The sequence below is a fragment of the Crocodylus siamensis genome, chromosome 3 (genome assembly GCF_052110815.1).
Source record: "Crocodylus siamensis isolate JL-2025a chromosome 3, ASM5211081v1, whole genome shotgun sequence".
In the NCBI taxonomy this organism is placed as follows: Eukaryota; Metazoa; Chordata; order Crocodylia; family Crocodylidae; genus Crocodylus; species Crocodylus siamensis.
The window spans coordinates 59,012,370-59,035,595 of record NC_143397.1 but is presented as its reverse complement, the minus strand read 5'-3'; the positions used below and the strand labels follow the sequence as shown (position 1 = coordinate 59,035,595).

General features: G+C 41.7%; 1 long non-coding RNA gene across 1 annotated transcript in view; it reads right to left on the bottom strand.

Annotated features, from left to right (window-relative positions):
- LOC149868304 (uncharacterized) overlaps positions 1-23,226 on the bottom strand; it is a 61,611-nt gene that overhangs the window by 22,907 nt on the left and 15,478 nt on the right. The window lies entirely within an intron of this gene.

Genomic DNA, 23,226 nt, shown 5'->3' with positions numbered 1-23,226 from the left:
GACAAATCTTTATTGCAGTTCTGGTAGTCTTTGTTTAAAAACCCCTCAGAACAGCTTGTTGCCACACTTTGAAAATTAGCTATGCACAGACTGGAAGTACTAGAGTTCAGAACACATGACAGGAAGGAAGCCCAGTCTTAACTCCCCACCTTTAATAACAGCTCACAAACTAGCCCCTTTTTTTTACCCAATATAATACCTAATCTTTACTGTTCAGACCTGCTGTAATTCTTACATTAAGGGAGGAAAATGTTAGAATAAAACAAGATAAAACAATCATGCATACTGGAGGCTGGGGAAGAGTATTGGAGATAGGGAAAGAATAAATTGATGTTTCCAAATACATCAAAAGTAACAATAGATGCACTTCAGTCATGTTTTTTAGATGGTAAATGGCACATGCACCTATAGATATCACTTGATACCTGAAAGATAAGTGGAGGAATTAATTATAACCCAAGACTCCTCACAGATGTTGAGAGAGAAAACATCACCTGTTTAAGCAAATTAGAGCAGGGTTGGTAAAATCCAGAAAATTATTGGGTGAGATTACATTGCTTCATTTTAAGCAGGGTTTAATATAAGAAAGTGTATCTTCAGCAGAATGCACAGGGGAATGGTATCATCACAGAAATATAAATACTCAAAAATGGGCTCCCTGAGATGTCATTACATACAGTATCTTAAAAGATTAACAGTGTCTATTTACATTCAGTGAATATGAAAGAAAGTTTCAGTCTGAAACACCTGGCTTACTGCTGAAAGGCTGGTTGGTAATAGTATTAGAATTTTTGCTTATTTTTCTTTCAGTCTCCAAAAATGGATCCTTTGTTTGCATGCATGGTTCATCTTTGTTTGTGTATGTGGCTACTTATACTACTGCTTTTAGGGCAGGGGTGGGCAATTATTTTGGGTGGAGGGTCACTTACTGAGTTTTGCCAAGCCATTGAGGGCCGCATGACAAGCAGTCAGGGGCAGATAAATGTGAATTTTCTAACTTTTTTAGGGGCCCCGCAGGCTGGATAGAGTGGCCTGGCAGGCCATATCTTGCCTGCCCGTATTTTAGGGCTATGTTCTAAATCCCACTGTAGTCAGTAAGAGACTTCTGCTGAATTCAGCAAGCAACAAAACAGGGGCTAAATTATTAATGCATATGCTATGATTGCATTATATCTTGATTTCTGTTGACCACACAGGTTTTTACCAGATAATTCCTTCAGTGAGCTGTTTCTACTTCAATGGGAATATAAACAAAGAGGTTAGATATACATGCTGTCTAATTGCAGCTGGAGTTTCATCCCTGTGACGTTTGTGTTGTTTTTAAAAACAGTTTCCAGTTACGTACTAAAGGCATAAAAAAATGTACCTTCAAAACTAATGGCCAAGTACAGATATTTGGGGAGGTTAGAAGGGAGGTTAAATTGAGTTTAAAATAGCCACCCAATTGAAGGTAAGTCAGGATGGGTGGGGCTAGCAAGGGGGGGGGTGGATGGATTGGGGGACTGGGAGGGCAGGTGGGGTCTGCAGGAGGGATAAGGGGGGCAGGTGTTCTACTGCAGCAATTAGGGACATCATGGGTCAGGCAGCATCTGGTGGAGGGATCAGGGAGCAAGCAGGATTTGCAGGAAGATCAAGGGAGTGGTGGGTTATACAGGGAGGTGGTGGAGTCCGGGAGGCTTTGGTGGGATATGGGGGGCTTGCAGGGTCCACAGGAAGGCTTGGAAGGGACCAGGGAGTATTTTAAGCCCCCCAACACCTTCTCCAGTGAACTTACTTCCCCATTCCTTCCTGCCTGTGCCCCACCATGACTTACTTCTTTCGCACCAGCATCAGTGAACACGGATAAAACCAACACCAGAAGCGGCTTACCAGATAAGGGGTCAGTGGGGAGGCTGGCTGGTCTGCAGGAGGTGGGGGGCATGAGGGACTGGGGGACTAAAAATAGCCCAATGTGGGGGGGAGGGGTAGAAAAAGTGAAGCCCTGGGACTGGGGCCAGCCCTGGGGTTGCACTGGGAACTGTTCAGAAGTTTGATTCACCTGTCTGACCTAGATTGATCTGAATTGAGTGCACATCGATCCAGGTCTATCTTAAAATGGTTTCACCATTTTAAGTTGGTCTGTGTGTGCTCAAGTTCAGTACAGTTTGCACTTAGATCCACCTAACTAGGGATCTAAGTGTAAGGTCTGCACCTACATGAACTAAGTTAGATCAGATGGCCATTTTTAATGTGATCTAACCTCCCCCTAACCCCTCCAAAGTCTGTACTTAGCCAACATGTGACACTATCACCCCTGTTTCCATAAAAAACAAACAACCCCTCCCCACTAACTATAAATTTTACTTTAACAAAGAGGGAAAAAGGACTTGGAGGGAACAACACATTCATATAAATGGTTGGTTTAACACCCAGTGAACAAATTGATGTATAAATTGGCTATGATAAATGCTTGCATTAAATGTGGTTATTTATTGTGTGTTCCATTACATAAATTGGTTGCAGAATTATAACAAATGCTCTTTATTAATCTTACCTTCCCTGTGGCTGGAGAATGACTTGAGGCAATTATCTTCAGTGTGGAACTCAATTCCATTACTGCTGATAGGCAGAAGAGGCCAGACACCATCCTAATGCTGCACAGACAGCTGAAATTCTAAGTCATCTGCTTTCCTGTGTCCTGGTTCTAACCTTGTCTTTTCCTCCTGACATGGTTTGTCACTGCATTTTTTTCCCCCAACACCATTAGCTCTATTCTTATATATTTTTTGAGAATTCAGTCTGTAGGTATAGGAAATAGGAAATGTATTCATTTGATGCATATGAAGCTTATCCATCTAACTTCATATTTTCATATACACAAATACTTGCTTCCATGCACACCCACACCCACCCACACCGCACACTGTGTGCATATTATATTTGATTTAAGCAATAGGGAGGTTTACTTCACAATGACTAAAATTCAACTTTCTGCAGTCATTGCTCCCATCTTTTTCATTGAAAAAAGCCTTACAAAGTTTACCAGAGAAAGAGATCTGGATTAGAGGGAGCGAGTGTTATGCTTTCCAAAAAGGAAGTTCCACCATCACTTTGTTTAATGCACACAACGTGTATTTCGAAAAAAAATAAAAAATTGCAGTGTGGAAATTATAGGCCAAAGGTTTATTGGGCCAGATTCTCACACACTGCCTTGACACCAGTCTAACTCCATGGACAAGAATTAAGTTGTTCCTGATTTACATCAGCAGGAGAAAGGAATTTAATTACCCTGTGATACTGAGGATGGCATGAAAATACCTCCATCATCTCCACTTCCCAAAAACAAAGATATCAGAGAGCTTCTGGCAGTAGACACTCAGGTTATGCCAATACAGGCTTTGGAGCAAATCTCTGAGTACCACCAAGAGATCAACCATGCCTACAGACCCCTGCCAACAAATGAGGCTATGTTTATCAGGGGTTGGAAACATATGGCCTGCAGGCTGAATCTGGCCCATGGAGCCAGGGGGACTCTGGGTTGGACACTAGAGAGGTCTACCTGTGCTGCCACTGCAGAACAGGGAGAAGTGGCAGTGGTGGCAGCAGCTAGATTGAAACCCTGGCCCACCTCAAACCTGGGGCAGGTTATGCCAGTTCATGACTCCAAAAGATTGCCAGCTACTGAAGCAGATGGTTCAGATATGCCCCTGAATAAGCTTGAGTACGTGCCCCCTAGTTCTCTTTGTGTGAAGTGCATGAATCCAGTGTGGCAAACACCCTCAAGACTACTCAGACACGCACTCCAACTTCTTATCCTAATTAGCACATGCAAGCGAGCAGGATTTTCCTTCCTCAGCAGTGTGCCTGGGCTCACTCCATAAGCTGTACCAATAGTGAGTGAGGGTCACCCAGGGACTAGATAGCATGACAATCCTGTCAACTCTTCTTCTTCTTCGAGAAGCTTTTTGGAGCTGGCCCCTGAACATTTCTGTAAGGTTGCAACAACAAGTATCATTTTTTCCATCCACTGCCTCTTCCTAAAACAATTTTTGTGAGGTGAGCAGGATGAAATGATCACTGGCAAAAACCACCAGTAGTGCATCTTGACAGAGGAAAAGAGTGGGTACATGCTGGGGGAAATGTTTTTAAAAACTACAAGCACAAATGTGCCTTTGACATTTTGGTAAAAGGCTGCTTTTCTATTCTCCTTTTTCCATCGTATCTATTCAGATCACAAGCTTTTCAGTGCCAAAATAAGATCATCCTCCTTGTTATTATAGTGCCAAGTACAATGGATCCTCCATCGTGATTGAGGGCTCTGGGTATTGCCACAGAGCAAATAATTACCACAAATAATAATAAAAGGCCTTGAAGGGAGCTAGGAAAGTCAGAGCTTAAAATACATAGCTAAGGGCTCCACTACTAATTCAGACAGTGAGGGACCCCACAGCTACTAGTAATATAAGCTTTTCTGCATTCCCCTCAGGGAACTGTACTGCAGTATTGAGGGAATTGACAGCAGGCAGCTGTGTTCCCAGAAGGCAAGGTTACAGTAATAATGATAATACTAAGTACTCATAGAAACCCTGCAGGCTGAGGACTAGCTTATTTCTATTGGAATTTTGAGATTGAATGGGATATACTTTCCAGCTGAATGTGAATGCCAAGATTTTTTGTTTTTGATTGGTCCCTGCCATCACAAGTCATCATTTTAAGTTGAAGTGGGCAGATTTCTTCTCATCACAGTGCAGGCAGGTGCTACATCAGATGTCCATCTTGTATCTCAGATGCATAGTCATCGTGCTGAACAGCACTATCACATGTGTCTTATTACTATTATGGTATACAGATCATGTTCCAGATGAACAGCTGGTATGCAGTGGTCACTGTTCGGAGCTGCCTCATAGCTCCTATACATCCTCTACCCCAACCTGCTCATTGTATTTATCTGTCATCTTTTATCTCAAACTTGAGTTGTGAGCATTTTTGGGCAGGGACAATCTTTTTTTTTTTTTAAGTCTGATCAGTATAGTGGGGTCTTAGCCTCTAGGAGTGATGGCTATACAAATAATAAAGAAGAATATAAGTAAAATTATTGGAACCATATATTTAGATATGGTAAGACGTTTTATCTAAATGTCTAAACTCCATCTTTTTCCAGGTAGAAGACACTAAAACACAGGTAAGGGAGCATTTTTCACAGATAAAAATTTTGACCTCACAGTCCTCATGTTCAATGGAAATGTACAAAACTCCTTCAAAAGATGGGACAAGGAACAACAATTCATTAGCTTACTGGACACTAAGCACTAGACTTTTAACCCAGACCTTGACTTAATGGTCCAGTATAATCTACCTAACAACTGCTTATTGACTGTGGAATGCAAAGAGGTAACGATCCCCTTGAATGGTCTTTCATAGAATCATAAAAAATTAGGATTGGACAGGACCTCTGGAGGTAATCTAGTCCAATCCCCTGCTTAAAGCAGGACCATCCTCAACAAGATCACCCCAGCAAAGTTTTGTCTAGCCAGGTCTTAATAACCTCTAAGGATGGAGATTCCACCACCTCTCTGGGTAACCTGTTCTAGTGTTTTACTACCCTCCTAGGGAGAAAATTCTTTCTAATATCTAACCTAAACTTTCCTTGCTGCAACTTGAGACCATTGCTCCTTGTTCTGTCATCTGCCACCACTGACAACAGTCTAGCTCCCTTGTCTCTCATACCTCCCTTCAGGTAGTTGAAAGCTGCTATAAAACCCCCTCACAGTCTTGTCTTTATATTAAATAAGCCAAGTTCCCTCAGCCTCTCCTCAGAAGCCATGTGCCTCAGTTCCCTCACCATTTTCATTGCCCTCCGCCAGGCTCTCTCTAATTTGTCCACATCCTTTTTGTATTGGGGGGCCCAAAACTGAACACAGTACTCTAGATGTGGCCTCACCAGTGCTCGATAGAGGGGAATAATCACTTCCTTTGACCTGCTGGCTACACTTGTACCAATACAAACCAGTATGCCATTAGCCTTCTTTGCAACAAGGGCACACTGTTGGCTCATATTCCGGTTCTTGTCCACTGCAAATCCTGACGACTCGAAAATGGTATTTAGAGGTTTGCTGTTATAGAAATTGGCTTGTAAGTAAAGTAGATATGCCTTAGAATAATGATCCAAGACAATAGCAAGGGTTAACTGATTTCTAGAAACCTATTTCTGAAAGTTTCCTCAAGTCCCACAGTGTCTGACAGGCAAACAGCAACCAGACACACAGGCTGGGAAATTAAAGATATGTACCACACTGTTCCATAACATGAGATAAGGTGGCACCAGGTCACAGTGCCCAGCTGCAGAGCCCTTAGGATTTTCAGTTTTGGGGAACAGGCCAAATTAGGATGTGTGCATTTGATGTGTTTGTGAAACAAAGGAATATGCTGACAGGACAGTGTGGACAGTATGACAACCCCAGAAAGACCAATCAGCAATGCCCAAGATGAAAAGTCATCACAGAGGGGAAAAGATACAAAAGGAGGAATTTCAGAGCAGCAGAGGGTCCCAGAGAGAGGAACCCAAGGCCACCATGGACAGAGGGCATATTACCAAACCATATCACCTGCCTTACTAGCGGGTGTGGGTCTTGCCCTCCAACCTCCAGGCTGATAACATCTGACATTTCAGAGACAACCTCAAAGTGAACCTCACATACTGCCCAGACGTACCTTGACTCCGTGCAGCTCTAGGACTGGTAGATATAGATTGTTTGCGTTGTTCTTATCTGCTATCTAGTGTATTGATAAAATTCACCTATTATTAAATAGAGAGACCGTGGTTGGTCTGAGGGGTCAGAGGACCCCAGCAAAGTGCACACTGATTCCTTTTTTAAAGATCTCCAGGGTAGGTGACTGTAACACCTCTGTGGGGAGTCTGTTCCAGACCCTAGGCACTTGAATCATAAAGAAGTTTCTCCTTATATCTAATCTAAAGCAATCGTCAAGCAGCTTTGGTCCATTGTTTCTTGTCTTCCCCTGGGGTGCCTTGGTGAACAGATGTTCCACCAGGCCCTGATGTATGCCCCTTATATATTTATAGGGTGCCACCAAGTCCCATCTATGTCTTATTTTTTCCAGGATGAACAGTTCTATGTCCTTCAGCTCTCCAGTCCTCTAATCATGCATGTGGCCCTCTTTTGGATGCTCTTGAGCTTCTCCACATCCTTCCTGAAGTGCATCACCCAGAACTGAATACAGTACTCCAGCTGTGGTCTCACCAAGGCTGAGTATAGTGGGAGGATGGCATCCTTAGTCTTGCTTGAGATGCATCAGTAGATGCATGCCAGTGTTTTGTTCACTCCACGATGTATGCCATTGTATTGGTGGCTCATGTTCATTCTGTGGTCTATCATGACCCCCAGGTCTCTTCCAGTTGTGGCACTGGCAAGTGTAGCACCGCCAAGCCAATTATTTCTCCCCAGATGGAGGACTTTACATTTGTCAGTTTTCTATCCACCTTACAATCCATTCCTTAGCTTGCCTGTGAGAATGTTGCAGGAGACTGTATCAACAGCCTTGCTAAAATCAAGGTATACCACATCCACTGGTCTCCCCATATCTACAGAGCCAGCCATCTCATTGTAGAAGGCAATCTGGTTGGTAAGGAGTGACTTGCCCTTGGAATCCATGCTGACTGTTCCTGATCACCTTCTCCTCCACATGCTTAGAAATGGATTCCGTGAGGATCTGCTCCATGATTTTTCCAGGGCCTGAGGTGAGGCCCTGTAGTTCCCTGGATCTTCCTGTTTCCCTTTCTTAAATATGGGTACTACGTTGGCCTTTTGCCAATCATCCCTCTTTCATTTAAGCCTGCTTTCTAAACCGCAGACTTGTTTCAATCCCTCTCTCTCCTTCTCTCTCTGACTCCAGGCACAGCTTTCTAGACCTGACTTTTGCTGATCAAACTTGAGCTAGACTTCCCCAAATACCTAATTGAAACTACATAATATTGTAACTGTTTAGTTTGTTTTTCCTTGTATGGCTATTACCACTACTATCATCATAAGTGTCATATACCTGGCAATAAAATAATTTTTATAGTCAAGCTGGTTACTATATGCTCTCTGAACCTCATTTACTCTTCCTTCTCCTCTACCTCCCCACCTGCTCTGTAGCAATGATTGTTTTACCTAAGCCAAAGATTCCTGTAAAGCCCAAAGAACCTGTGGAATTTGCTCATCAAGGGAGTTACTACTAGGATACTTATATGACAAGAGATTGGGATGTGCTAAGTTTTGAGGTGCATTAGGGTATCAGCTGAAAGTGATGATTGGACCCAACCTGCTCAGATGTACCCTGTTAGTATGTATATATGTGTGTCTAACTGCATTTATTATTGTCCTGCTGAAATAAAGGGTGAGCTGGGGCCCTTGAGGGTGTCAGCTTGGAAGTGCTGAGTAATCCTGCACCCTCAGAGATACCATATTAACCTGCATGCAAGTGTCTATGTTTTAGTGATTGTCCTGCTATGCTGAGCTGTGGCCTGGGAGGGGGTCAGCCTGTAAAGGCGGACTGACCCAGCCAGCTCAGATGTACTCTATTCCTGTGCTGAGGCTGGGGTGCATGAGGGTATCAGCCTGGAAATGCTGAGTAATCTGTCCTGCCTCAGATTTGCTCTGTTAACCTATATGTGTGTATGTGTTTGATAGATTCAGTAGCCAGCACCATTGAAACTAAACCCTGCAAGGTAGCTCCACTGGGAGTGAGGACTTGCAGAAGAGTGATACAGCTCCATATAGAAACACAAGTGACACAAGCAGCACATTAATAGAATTACAGCAACCCCAGAAACATAACTCTTAATAAATGAGCATACCCCAAAGGGATGCTCTGTCACAAGGTTTCCTTTGTAACAAGGTTGCCTCCCCCATTCAGTAAAGGACTCACATTTCCCTGATCCTCCTCTTGCTACTGACATACTTGTAGAAACCCTTCTTGTTACCCTTCACATCCCTTGCTATCTGTAACTCCCATTGCACTTTGGCCTTCCTGATTTCATCCCTGCATGTCTGAGTAATGCTCTTATACTCCTTATTTATGTGTCTAAGTTTCCACTTCTTTCTCTTCTACTTCTCAGGTTACACATTTTATAGCACTTTCTTTTTTATTAACCACCTGATAATATTTCTTATATCCTGTTTTTATGTACATATTGTTTTGCACAAGCTTTTTTTATTTATTTTTTTTTACCTGCTGCTTCTTTTTTCTCTCAGGGACCTTAAAAAGGGTTCAGTGGTACCTAAAAGCTTGTCAGTGTTGTTTTCAATTATAGAGTTGGTCCACCAGAAGATAGCGCCCACAAAAATGCTTGCCTTTACATCTTTGTCCATAAGGTATCAAAGACTTTTCAAAGACTTGTTTCTACAGTTAAATGACTATGGAGATAAATTTCTGCAGTGTATTGAAGGAAAACTGGAAAACAAAAACTAAAAATTTGGAACCTGAAATAAAAGAAAGCTTGCTGACTAGCTAGTAATGCTGTGGCATCCTGTTCTGCTTCATTCCCTAATTGTTTTTGTATTAATTTCATCAAAAATTAATGAACACATTCAGACAGTGCACTCTTTGGAAATTCTTCCCATTTTTCAGGTGGTTACAGCCTGCTGCCTTTGGCCATACACTGGCCTGGAAAATACGTTGTTTAGCTTCAGAGACTGCTACTGTAATTTAATGTTGGGCTCTCAGAATTTTATTGCAAGGAACTAGTGTAAGAACCTGAGTACCAAAGTAGTCATCCACACTCTTTACTACATTAGCACATATGCCTATTCCAGATGTTTGCCTTTAATATCCCGAAACCTGAGTAATTACCAGAACAATTGCTTCCTCACTGCTTCCCCAAATACATACAATGACATTTGTGTTTTATATAGTTACAAACTTACGAGGCTTAGTAAAAGATCAATAGGACATAAATATCACTGACTGGGTGGAGGTGAGAGCAAGGCAGAGTGCATTCACATTTTCAGAGAAATCAGACACTTACAGAATTTCATTTTAAAAAGGAGTGGAGTGTTACCCTGATAGTGGGATGACAGTATCAGTTATCCAGTTTTTACAAAAATCAGTTGTTCTATATCCCACAGCCTCATTTTAGTTACTTTTCTTTGGATTGGATGAGCTCTACAAGAATTTTTGACCATCCATAATCACAAAGACATTCATTTCTGCCTCTTCATTTTACCTAGAGGCAGGGAAAAAAGAATACTAGGAATGTTAAAGAGGTGAAACAACAGGCATGAAATATATAATTTCATATAACTGTACTTCATGATTACAGTATCTTAAAATTCATCACTTGAGAGACTGGCTATCAGAAGAATAACAACACTGTAATACACCTACACAACATCTCTAAAGCATCACATTTGGCCTTAGAAAAGTTTTAAAGGTGAAAAATTCTGTGATGATATGAGGACCACCTGTCCTCAAAGACCCTGCTAAGCTAGGAGTGGAAGTTAAGATGGTGTAGAGCTATTAATTCATTGCTGTGTGAGCAGAGAAGGCCCTTTGGGTAGGCAGTATTCTCAGGGGTGACTTCTATTTTAAGGCCTCTTTATACTACTAAAGCAGCATAGAAGAGCAGCTGCACATCTGACAACCAGTACCAAGTTAAAATGGGGATAGTGAGACTTACCCTGGGTTAAGCTGATCTTTTATAATTGTTTTGTGTGTCCACCTATCCCACAATAAATGAAAATTAAACTACAATAATTTAGCAGGTACTTCAATCAGAAGTTTGAGTTTAGCTTCTACTTGCTGTAGGACAGAGAAGACATATGTGATAGTTAAAACAGATCAGATCATCCCATTAGGATGATTCCCAAAACGATAACGTTTCCCCCACTGCTTCATTGTTAATTTTACATCTGTTCTGTTTTCTAACACTCATGTGCAGAAATAGCATATAACAAGGTATTTATCGGCTCATATTCACTGCCATTCCTTCTGTGTGCTATTCAAAGGATTAGCATTTATCCTTCCCATCCTCTGGAGACGTGTTAGTTCAAAACTTAACCTCACTTTGTCAACATGTTCCTATAGTTTACACCTGCATTTAAATGAAGAACTATATCATGATATTTTACTCAGAGCCAGGGACTTTCAGCGAGATTTGGTAAGCCATATTCTAGGCTTTTATTGGGATCATGTAAAAGGATAAGTCTGCTGTGTAAATTCCTGCCTTGCTGTTCACTGCTATTCAATATTTTAGGGTTTTACTATATTACACATAGGAATGAAAGTCCATTTCCTGCTTTAACGACTCTGGGTTTCAGAAATGATAAATTGAATAAATCCGCCTCCTCCTCCTCTCTCTCTCTTTTACTATCAGTTTCAAGCAACATAGAGAAAAAGTATGATAGATCAATTCTAACACCAGGAGAGCCTTTTTCTATTGACTTTCAATTGTCTCCCATTTGTGCTGGAGATGAATTTGCCCTGATAAATATGACAGCTGATAGACGTGAAAAAACAAACAAACAACACTACTTTCAGCTCATCATACCCCCACACCAAGTGCAGCGCATGCCCAGAAGGGGAACTGCATCTGTTTGTCCCAGCTCGCCCAGTGTCTGTATAGATTTTGCACTTCAGTGGGGCTTGTTGGTGCTTTTATCTAATAACTGATTCAATCGAAAGCACCAAAAAGCCCCACTGAACCACAGGATCTATACAGATGCTGGGGAGCTGGGTCAAACTGATGCAGTTCTTCTTCCAGTAAAATGGCATTTGATTTTTTTCCCCCCACATCTGTCAGTGACCTATATGTCTATTCTGAGAAACTGCTAAACATGATATTAGGGCAGTGATTCTCAACCAAGGTGGTGTGGAATGGGGTTCTGCTCAGTATTAGCACGCTTAGGTATGCAAACACTGACACAGGATTCACAAGATAAAAAAAGAGATTTCAAATAGGAATCTATAACTTTAAAAACATTCTAAACTGTTGTGGTCTTTCTGAGTTCTTTGTAACAGAAGAATTGCGCTGTTATTTTTCTATAGTCAAACAATGAGTGAAAGCTCAGCATTGGACTTTACCAAGGGGTTTCTTGAGTTTAACAAGGGATGCCTTAAGTCTGAAAAGGTTGAGAACCTCTACCTTAGGGTTCCCATGTTAGAGACACCTAGGCTACATGCACAAAGAGGTTTTATTCTACCCAAAAGCCCTATAGTGTAAACTTAAGGCAAATTCTGAGTTAAGCCGTCTTTTTATTTGCATATATCATCACAAGTAATAATGGTTCAGCAAGCCAAATTATATCCTCCTTAATACTTGTGCAAATCAGCTCTCTTCAAATTATGTCCTAGTGACAGCCGTGAAGACCTTTTCCCTTCACTGGTCTTGCTTGCATATCTCCAACAGGAAAAATGTAAATAATTCTGGTGAGTCTCTTCCTTGGCTGCATGGGCTCTGCAAAGCTAACGAGAATTTTAAAAATGCAGTAAAAAAAAAATCATTTTAGTTACTCAAGTCACCAGCTGAGGGTACAGGCAAAGTAAACAATTATACAAGAGTCAGGTTAAAATGGGGATGGTGAGACTTCTCTGCATTAAGCTGCTTCTTTGTAACTGTTTTGTATGTCTTCTCTCTCACTGAGGGACAGCTAAATCACCATAATTCAGCTATTTCAACCAGAAGTTCTAGTTTAGCTTCCACTTACTGTGGACCAGAGCAGACAAGTGAAATAGTTAAAACAGATCAGCAGCAACACAAGTGTCCCTCTTTAACTCTGAATAATAGTTTCATCTCTCCTCACTCTGAATATATACTGGCAACAGAACTGATGAGCAGAAAATCATCATTTTACATAATTATTTTCCTGAGTAGAACATTAATATTAGGTACTACTAATTATTAATTGTATTAATGCTTATAATGCAATTTTATTTCATTTCAGAGGCCGAAATGGAACGTTTCATTATTTCCCAAAATCTTGATGAAGTTTTAAGACATTAAAGTATAAAAAGTAAAAAGAATAAGAGTGGGGGGTAGGAAAAAAAAAATCAGTAATTATTACAGCCAACAACAAAAATAGTAGGAACACCCTCCACCCTCCAAAAAATTGGAATTTAAAAAAAAAAAAAGTCAAAACTCACCATTCTGAACTAAATTTCATTTTTGACAATGCTGCACAATCTGGTATGAAAATGTTTTAATTGAAAATGTTCTCTAATCCTTGTGAGGTTTTCAAATATTACAATTAAGCAGCCATGTACATACTTAAAAGTGAGTGAGTGCCATTTACTTTTAAATATGTACATGGCTCATTAATTTTAGTGTCTGAGAACATAGTTACATTCCCTAAACTCCCCTCCTAGGATACTAGGCATTTCTAACTTAGAAATTTCTAACTCATTTTAGCTTTTTAAAAGTGTCCATGGCTTTGGTGTTCAAGTGCAAATATCTGATTTTTCCTCCTGCTTTAAAATTGATTCTCTGTACCATGTCTGATGCACAATTTTTCCTACTGTGCACTTTAAAACACTGAACAAGTACATTAGAGCTTATAAGCATCACAAGTAACCAAGAACTATTTTATTAATCTTCATTCACTTTGAGTAGGAAGGCAATGAGGAAGCAACATGGACTACTTCCAGGTTGCTCTATAGTCATGGGGCACAATTTAAGTCAAAGTCAAACAATTAAAAATAGTTAAGAGGTATCTGCAATGTTCATAGTGGACCCCAAAACTGCAAAAGGCAGCTTTAATATAGTTGGGTCCCTATTTATCCTTCATGATTTCAGTTGGGTTTTTTGTTTAGGTTATCTTTTATTATATTTTGTTTCAATACAGTTGGGTGCTGAGAAAAGTAATCCTGCAGGCAGCTGGAGTGTGAGTAGTCAGGGTCCCCATTTAAAGGAAACCCTGCCTTACTTGCACTTTTTGGCCAGTCAGCCCATCACACTTGTCAGGACTACATTTAGTAACTTGAAGAAAAAGATGAAAGGAAATGTGAACACCGTCCTCGATGAATGTCTCATTGTTAGTCTTTGGGTCAAGTTTTAGTTGAGTTTATAGTTGTGAAAGGGAATGGGTGATAGCACGGGTAAGAGTCAAGCACAGGGAGACAATGCTGTGGTAGCTGTCCTAGACAGCTAAGCACATGCATTGCACTTCTCACCCACAACAGTCCAGGTATTGCAATCGTATTTCTCTTCTGAATGCAGCCAGCCATTCTTGCTGTTAAGCCATAGCAGCATTTTGGACTAGACTGAAATCAAATTCCAAATACCAAATTTAAACTATGTTAAGTGGTTTTATTACCTAAACCAGGGCTGTCCAACTTCTCAGTGGCTGGGGGCCACAGACCTCCCTGCCATGTGCCATATAGGCTGCTCACCCTCTCCCCGGCCAGATGCTGTGTGGACCACACAGCATCTGGTGCAGGCCCCCCAACCAAACAGCAGGTGTCCCTGCACTGCACAGGGGCCCCAGTCCCCACAAGGCCCCTGGTTGCACGCTACCTCAACCCACTGTCTGCAGACTGCCAGCTGAACAGTCCTGACCTAAATCACCGACTAAAACATAGGGATAAAGCTTCATTGTCAAGGCTGGTTTCTGGTCAGTCTTTTGTGACTGCTAGCCCTAATAACCACCAAATATAAAGGAAAGGGACTATTGCACTCTTTGCATTATTTTGCAGGCTGGTCTTTGATGATATAGCTATTGAAGTCAGTTTTCTTGGTTGTTTACCAAATCAATGGTTAAGAAACAAAGAATTGTTTGTCCCACTTCAGTGAACCGTTTGTCAAATTTGCATTGAAGTTAAGAAGCTGCCAACAAAATTTTACTATGAACAATAACTGTGTTAGCCTGAACACGAGTTTGTTTGCATTTTAGCTGTGCTTAGTCAGTGTTAAGTTGAATGGGTGACACTACCCTCAGTTTGCTTTTTTGCAAGAGAACACTTGGGATACAATCTTTCTCATGCATCTTTTACTAAATCTATTCCAGGACCCCTGTACAGTCAATACATCTTCGTCAGGCACACTGCTTATTTGAAGCAAACCAGTTACTTAGTTTATTTTAGGATTTTTGTTTTCCCTGGGTGTTGGTTCAGGTAGGAGGGCTTTGAAAGCAGAACACTTAGCAATTAGAGGAGAACCACCTCCACTACTGTAAGGTGACCGCTCTGGGTTACTCGGCAGCAACATCAATTATTTCTCATAGTCCAATCTAGTCTTTTGGAAGGATTTTGACATGATGTGGAGCTGCAGATGCTAGGAGAGTCGGGGGGAAATGAAAGGTCCTTGTTTTTCACAAAGGGTCAGATTAAAATGGGCTCAGTATGTTCCTAGATGTTGGGATTGTCTCACCTAACTTGTGAGCACCTGCTCAAGTTTCAGATTCTGCTAGTTAAGCATAAACCATCTCCGAGAATCAATGCAGAGAGTTTGGGTAGTCTGTACAAAGAGTGGAGAGCGAGATATGATTTCAAAGTGTGACTGGAAAGGACTAGAGATGCTTAAAGGTAGCCATTCAATGCATTTCAACTCCCTCCCCTACTTAGAAGCTAACTAGAGTGCTCCATTACTCATCTCTTGTGTACTTACAATTCATAATAACTACTCACAATGCTGAGATACAGCAGACTGGCTTTCTGAAGATAGGCAATTCATAATGCAATATGGTTGCATTCCTACCTGTTGCTGCTTCCTACCTATTGCCGCTTCCTACTTATTGCCCTGAAGGTTAGTGGTTAGGGCACCGACTCAGGGCATAAGAGACCTCAGCTCTAAGCCTCCCCCCATCACTCTAAGGGAATTTAAACTCTAATCTTTCATGAGAGTGCTCTAACCACCAGGCTGTTGAATTGGGTAGGGGCACCATCCCATGTTCTCCTGTTGAAACTGGGCCCTTGGGCAACTATGAGTGAAGAAAGAGAGCAAGCTAGAAGCCTACTTCCACAGCCTGTTTTTCAAGGTAACCCCTGGGAGTGGAGTCCTGAGTTCTGGTTCCTGCTTCTGATAAATACACAACAAAAATACAGTACCTTTCCTCAATCTGCAATCTAATTTTAATCCTATTGATTACATCTGGATTGAAGCTAGATGGTCTGATAACTTGAATCCTGTAGGAAAAAAAAGCACTTGTATGGGTTTCTGTATCTCTCTAGGTATTTGTAACATGTCCATTAGTATGGCTTCCAAGTATAACATGTGAGTTTGGATGTCAAGAAGGTAGCTCTGTATGTGTTTCTGGGTGAAAAAGCAGTATGTGCAGTATGTGGATTTGCACACAGTTATGTGTCTATTTTAAAATGTTTTCCCCAAGGAAGCTTAAAGAAAACTTAACACAAGACAACCAGTAAACACATAGTCATACATAAAATGTGTACCCAACTTTCCTAACTCTTATTTCTCTAAAAGTATAAAAGCTGTACTGAATAAACTAGAATGACATTAAATCCATTTCTTGTTCAGAAGCCTTTTAATATCCTATAAACTATATATTTGATCAGCCTGCAGAACAGCAGATCTCCTGCTTATCTGGATCCATGGGAGAGGTTAGTGAAGGAGGCAGCTTCACATTTTCAACCCTGGAGGAAAGTTCCTAGCTAATTCTGTATTCCTCTTAACATAGGAATAGCTCTTGTATATGGTACTCACAAATTTAAAGAAAAATAGTAATTTTCATATGCAATATTCTATATCAATGTTAATTAAAACTGATCTTTAGTTAAATTATTAAAATCAGGTAGCTCTTCTTAGATCATGAGGTCTCATTTCTAAAGAGTGAAGACTGCACATTACTGCCCTAATTAAAGGTGATAGCCTGAATTAGCATCCAACTACTTACTATTTTTGTCACATCTCTAGCTAAAAATCTCTCTCTCTTTTAAAACAGTTTGGCATTCTCACTAAACTACAAAATAGCATCAGTGATAAGCTATAACTCCTTTTTTCTTTTCTCTCTTTTTTTTAAAAAAAACCATTTGATCTGCTTGGAAAGCAAAGGTAATGCCAATACATGGTTGTAATTTTTTCTTCCAGGAAAACCCTGTATTTTCTCACAATACAAACCTCTTTTCCAAAAAACAGCTGCTAGAAATTTGAGTGTGAATTATATGTAAGGAAATGTGAGCAGTTTTGGAAAAAGAAAAGTAAAGTCTACATGGGATCCACAATGAACAGACTCAGCTACCTAGCTGCTCCATTACTTAATACAAGGAAAGATCTTTTGTTTTTCATTGTGCCTTTTAAATACAAGGTGGTCATCTTATTCTGGTGCACATCATATACAAGAAAATATAGTATTTGCAATTAGATTTGTGGGGAGCTATTCCTTTATAAGGCTTTTACAAAAGCCAATCGGAACAGATTTTAAAGTTGTACAGTGGCTTGGGTTGCTCAATACTGAGCAATCAGAACTCAGGCTGAGGCCTTGGCTCCAGGTGATTACTGAATACCACTTAGTACTAAGAATAAAACAAAAAACAAATATTCTGGGTTAAATATTCACTTAAAACCTCTCTCAGAGAAACACTGCAGAAATGTAGAGGATGACTGAAGACTGCTTAAAGTAGTCCTTCATGCTGTATCTGCAAGCAAGGTATTCAGAAAAGCCAACCTTATTTTGTACAATAACTGGTTCTAAAATACTTCCCATTTAATAGTTTTTCACTTAAAACAGACTCATTATGCAACTGTAATGCAGAGTATGAATGCATATGAATGTGAAACGTCAAAAGTGAAGAATGATTGCTTTTTTAAAACAGACAGAAGGTGGGGTAGAGATGCACCTCATAGATTAACTGAATCAGACATGCATAAGCTGTTGTGAGCTACAGATGACTTAATTCAGTTAGTCTATGAGGTGCACCTCTACCCTGTCTTCTGCCTGACTTCAGACTAACACACCTAACTACCTCCCCTCTTTTTAAAACAGAGAACAAAAAGGTGATGAGAAAAAATTGTAAATAATGAAAGACTGATTAAACACTAAAGAAAGACAATAAAAGTCCTTCCTTAGATATGTAGGAAACCGGGGGGGGGGGAGGGTAAATGTGGACCCCTACTGAATGCAATGGGACAGCTGATAACCAACACTGAGGAGAAAACCGAACTCCTAAATAAATACTTTGCATTGGTATTCCACTAGACCAAAAATATTAACTAGCCTGACAGAAAGCAGGATGGACAATGTGGGGGTGATCACCCACCTATGATCAGTAAAGATCTTGTAGGGAAATACTTAGAGAGGCTGCATATCTACAAGTCAGCAGGACTGGATGAATTACACCCAAGAGTGCTGAAAGAGCTGGCTGACATCATCACACGACTGATGGCAAAGCTATTCGAGAATTCATGGCACTCAGGCGAGGTCCCAGAAGACTGAAAGAGGGCCAATGTGGTGCCTATATTCAAGAAAGGAAGGGAGGAGGACCCACGGAATTATAAGCCAATCAGTCTGAGCTCAGTCCCTGGAAAAATCCTGGAAAAGTGTATCAAAGAATCCATCAGTGACAGGCTAACAGAAGGCGGTATTCTAAAAGACAGTCAACATGACTTCGTTGTGGGCAAGTCATGCCTGACCAACCTCATCTCCTTCTACAATCAGGTAACTTACCAGCTGGATAAAGGAGAGGAGGTTGACGTCATATACTTGGATTTCAAAAAGGCCTTTGACTTGGTCTCCCATGATGTCCTCATGGTTAAACTGAGAAATTGCAGCCCCCAACAACTTAACAGTCTGGTGGCTGGAAAATTGGCTCTGAGATTGGACCCAGAGAATGTTAATAGATGGAATCAAGTTGATGTGGGGAAAGGTGGCAGGTCATATCCCTCAAGGCTCAGCACTTGGACCAGTGCTTTTCAACATTTTCTTTGGATACGGGTGTAGAAAGCATGCTGGCAAAGTTTGAGGAGGACACCAAGTTATGGCAGACTGTGGTCATGCTGGAAGACAGGCTGAGTATACAGGCTGACCTGGACAGGCTTGTAAAGTGGGTGGACCTAAACTTGATTATGTTTAACCCCGAGAAATATAAAGTGCTCCATGTAGGGAAAAATAAACCAATGCATCACAAGCATCTTTAAATTGTTTACATTTGGATTTGGATGCTGCATCACAAGCAAGACTACCTCCTGCTCTACTCAACATTGGTGAGGCCGCAGCTGGAGTACTGCATCCACTTCTGGGTGCCACACTTCAAGGGGAATGTAGAGAAGCTGGAAAGAGTCCAAAGGGGGGCCACATGAATGACTGGAGGTCTGGAGAGCAGACCATATAAGGAAAGGCAGAAAGACATGGGACTGTTCAACCTGGAAAAGAGAAGACTCGGTAGCAGCCTTTAAGTATATAAAGGGTGACCATCAGGGGCTAGGAGAACATCTGTTCACCAAGCCACCACAGGGGAAGACTAGTAATAATGTTCATAAACTGATAGAAGGTCGCTTCAGATTAGACATAAGGAAAAACTTCTTTACAGTTTGCGTGTCCAGAGTCTGAAACAGACTCCTCCCAGAGGTGGTACTGTCACCTTCTCTGGAAATCTTTAAAAGATGACTGCATGCACGCCTCGCTGGGGTCATCTGACCTCAGCAGCCTTTCCCACCTTAGAGCAGGAGGACTGGACCTGATAATCTCATGAGGTCCCTTCCAGCCCCTAAATTCTATGAATCTATGATGAGTCACATTTACTAATTGAGTGCTAATTGAGTCCCACATCATAACTAGCATCTGGGATAAAGCCCTCATGAGAGAAAATACTGGAAGACACAGAATTAACTCTTAATAAAGCAAGTAGAGTTAGCCAAGCAAAACAAATCATCCAATTTAAAATGAAGCATATAGAATGTGGATGGTGCTCTTTCACTATGGAGGTTTTACAGCAGGGATGGCTACCTCATGCCATGAGCGGTATAGACAACCTCTGTCTGTGGTGCACAGGAAATTAGGAAGGGAGCAGAAAGCAAAGTAGTGGATTGGGTAGGAAACAGAGGGAAAGAAGCAGGAAGCAGTGGTAGGTTGAAAAGGGGAAGGGAATGAGAGTAACAGTTAGTGAGGATGCAAAGCTAAACCAGGGGCAAACATACCAAAATGGCATACATACCAAAATGTTGGCCCCCAATTGTTAAAGAACAACTAGCCCAAGTGCATGTGGTTATACTGCTTCCACTTCTGGAGGTAACTCATACAAAACCAGAACAGGTAACTGTATGCAGTAGTGCCTGTGCATAGCACTGATATGCAGAATTACCAAAACTATTTCTGGTCATGGACACACATAATGCTTGGTACAGTTTAAGTGCAGTTTAAACCTAACATGGACATAGATATAAACCTGTTAAACCCAATTAAGGCTACCTAAAATGTTTCAAAAGCAAACCTGGATAATTAAGTCCTATTTTCAATAGGCTCACCATGAACCCGTCCAGTGTTATATGTGGACACCAAGCTTCAGTAGCACAAATGTGGTCACTCCTGCAGGCATCTGATACTGCTTCACTCCTTCACCTCCCTCTAATCAGCCCCTACTGCTACAACTAGCTGCCATGGTATGTGGTCAAACACTACTACATCTGGAGTACTGTGTCCAGTTTTGGGCCCTCTGCTGCAGAAAGGATGTAGAAAAATTGGACAGTCCAGTGGACGGCAACAAAAATGGGGTACATGCCTTCTGAGGACAGGCTGAGGGAACTGGTCTTATTTAGTATGGAGAAGAGAGGACTGAGAGGGGATTTGAAAGAAGCCTTCAAGTACCTGAAGGGAGGTTCCAAACAGGATGGAGCTAGACTGTTGTCACTGGTAGCAAATGACAGAACAAGAAGCAACAGTCTAAAGTTGCAGCAAGATACATTTAGATTATATATTAGGAAGAGTTTTCTCACTAAGAGGGTAGTAAAGCACTGGAGCAGGTTATGCAGAGAGGTTGTAGAAACTCCACTGGAGGTTTTTAAGACCTAGGTAGCCAAAGTCTTGGTTGGGGTGATATAGTTGGGGGTGGTCCTGCTTTGGGAATGGGGTTGACAATGGGGTCCAATCACTCTTCTTGAAGTCAGGCAACCACACTGCTGCTTTAGTGAATTACAAAATGCTAACATTTACTAGACCTTTGTTTAAGACAGAAGGGAAAGCAGAAAAGTGAAAATGCCTCCAAGCCACACGTCACCCACTTCCCAAAGCGTGGGTACAAGCACTTACCCACTGTAAGGCATACTGGGCTGGGAGCTTACTCCCACCTTCTGGTGTCAAAGCCACAGAATTTCAAACAACTGTAAACCAAATCAGTGAGATTTCCTAATCAGTAACATTTGGGAACAGTTGAATTGCTATGTGTCCACACCTTCTGTGAGCCCCACTTCTACAACCAGAAGCAATACAGTTGCATTAGCAAAGCACAGTGTCTGGGATGATTAGCTCTGCTACTCAACTAAAATTCTGCTCTAAGAGACTCATGGAGTGCAGTACAACTTCTCACCAGGACACTGTGGGCACATCCACACAAGTGTGCACATGCATCTTGCAGTGTCTCCAAGCCCTTTGAAAAAACTTTCCTTGTACTGCAAACATGCAGCACGGGGGCAAAATAATACCCCTGGATATCCAGGGGTCAAAAAACAAATACAAGGGAAAAAAAGCGGGGCAGGGGGCCCTGAGGCAACTGGAGACTTGGTCCTCCACTGAAATGCTTTGGTAACCAGCAAGAGTATCTCTACGGCTGACCCTTGCCTCAGTGCTGAAGCAAGCTGCCTGCCTGTGCAGGGAGCTGGACCTGGGATCTGTACTGATAAGTAGGGGATGGGGGACCTGGAGGAGGGGGATGCGAACCATGGGATGACCCCTGCTGGCCCTGCCTGCTTCCTGAGCGTCCCAGATTGCTGCCCCACCCATTCCCCACTCACTCCTCCATCCCCTCCAATCGCTGGCAATTAAAGAAAAAAGAAAAAAAAGAGCCCTGCACTCACTGGTAGTAGCAGCTGCTGTCAGGGTCACTGGAGCCACATGACAGAGCCCCCCTCCCCCCAGCACAGCACAGGGCCTGGGTGATGGGCAGCTGGGGCCACTGCAGCGCCTGTCTCTATGAGGACTGATCCATTGCTGCAGGGCTTTTGGCAGCTGGGACAGGAAAGCATATTGTTTCCTGTGGTTGAAGCCTGCACATGACTTTGTTTAACATGAGGAAACTAGTTCACAGAAACCGCAACCACATTATCTTGACAAGGTAGAGCTCTGAACCCAATGGCAAGGGAGAACCCTAGACGACAGGGGATCTCCATCTTGCTGCAACCTTTTATTGTCTTTATAGACACTGGGATCCTGACATCTTCATCCATCTGATCCACTGTTGAGGACTTGGGGTTGCACTGTGGTTTGTCCTGAACCTTTCCTCAGGCCTGATCACCATGGGTGACCCTGCTCAGAGAGTAAGACTCTGGGTGACATAGCCTTGAAGGTCATGGGGACATACAAGCCTCCCTACCACTACAAGCTCTCTATCCATGGACAGGAGTAACTCCTATTACAAATTTGAAAAAGAGATTTCAGTACTTGCTGGATTTTGTTTAAAAGTGCCGGATGATGATCCCTAAGCTGTTAAGGAAAAACATGCTAAAAAGGATATACACGAGATCATTTGGGAACTGAAAAATGTAAGACAGATTTTATACTGGCCTTATAAGAACCGTGACAATGAGGAAGCCATTAAGGCTGGGCAGATATATGCCAAAAATATAGCTTAAGACAAGTGTTCATCTTGGTAGTAAAGGAAAATTTTCCCCACTGGAGCAAAGAAGATATACATTTGTTCATTGTGGCTGGGGGGAAAAAAGGACTACTCCTAGACTGTTTTTCTCAGTTTCCTGAGATAGGCTTACTGGACGATACTATGGCTAAACAGGTGATCATATATATCAAACACATTTTTAGGTACACCTGACAGTAATGGATGACAATGGGGCACTGTTAGTGGGCATGAGTTTAAGCAATTTCGCAGTGAAGCACAGATTTAGAGTTATTGCTTCTAGTCCCATTTATTCCCACTCTAATGCGTTGGTGGAAAACAGCATCCAAATAATAAAGAGCCTACTGCAAAAGACTGAAAAGTCTGACTGATCTATACTTAGTACTGTTAAATTACAGAGTGACACCGAAGAAGTAGGAGTTGTCATCTGCTGACAATTTGTTCAACAGAAAACTGAAAAAACAAGCAAGCCTGCACTGTTATAAACTGATGACGAAGTAACTGGAGATTTGCAGA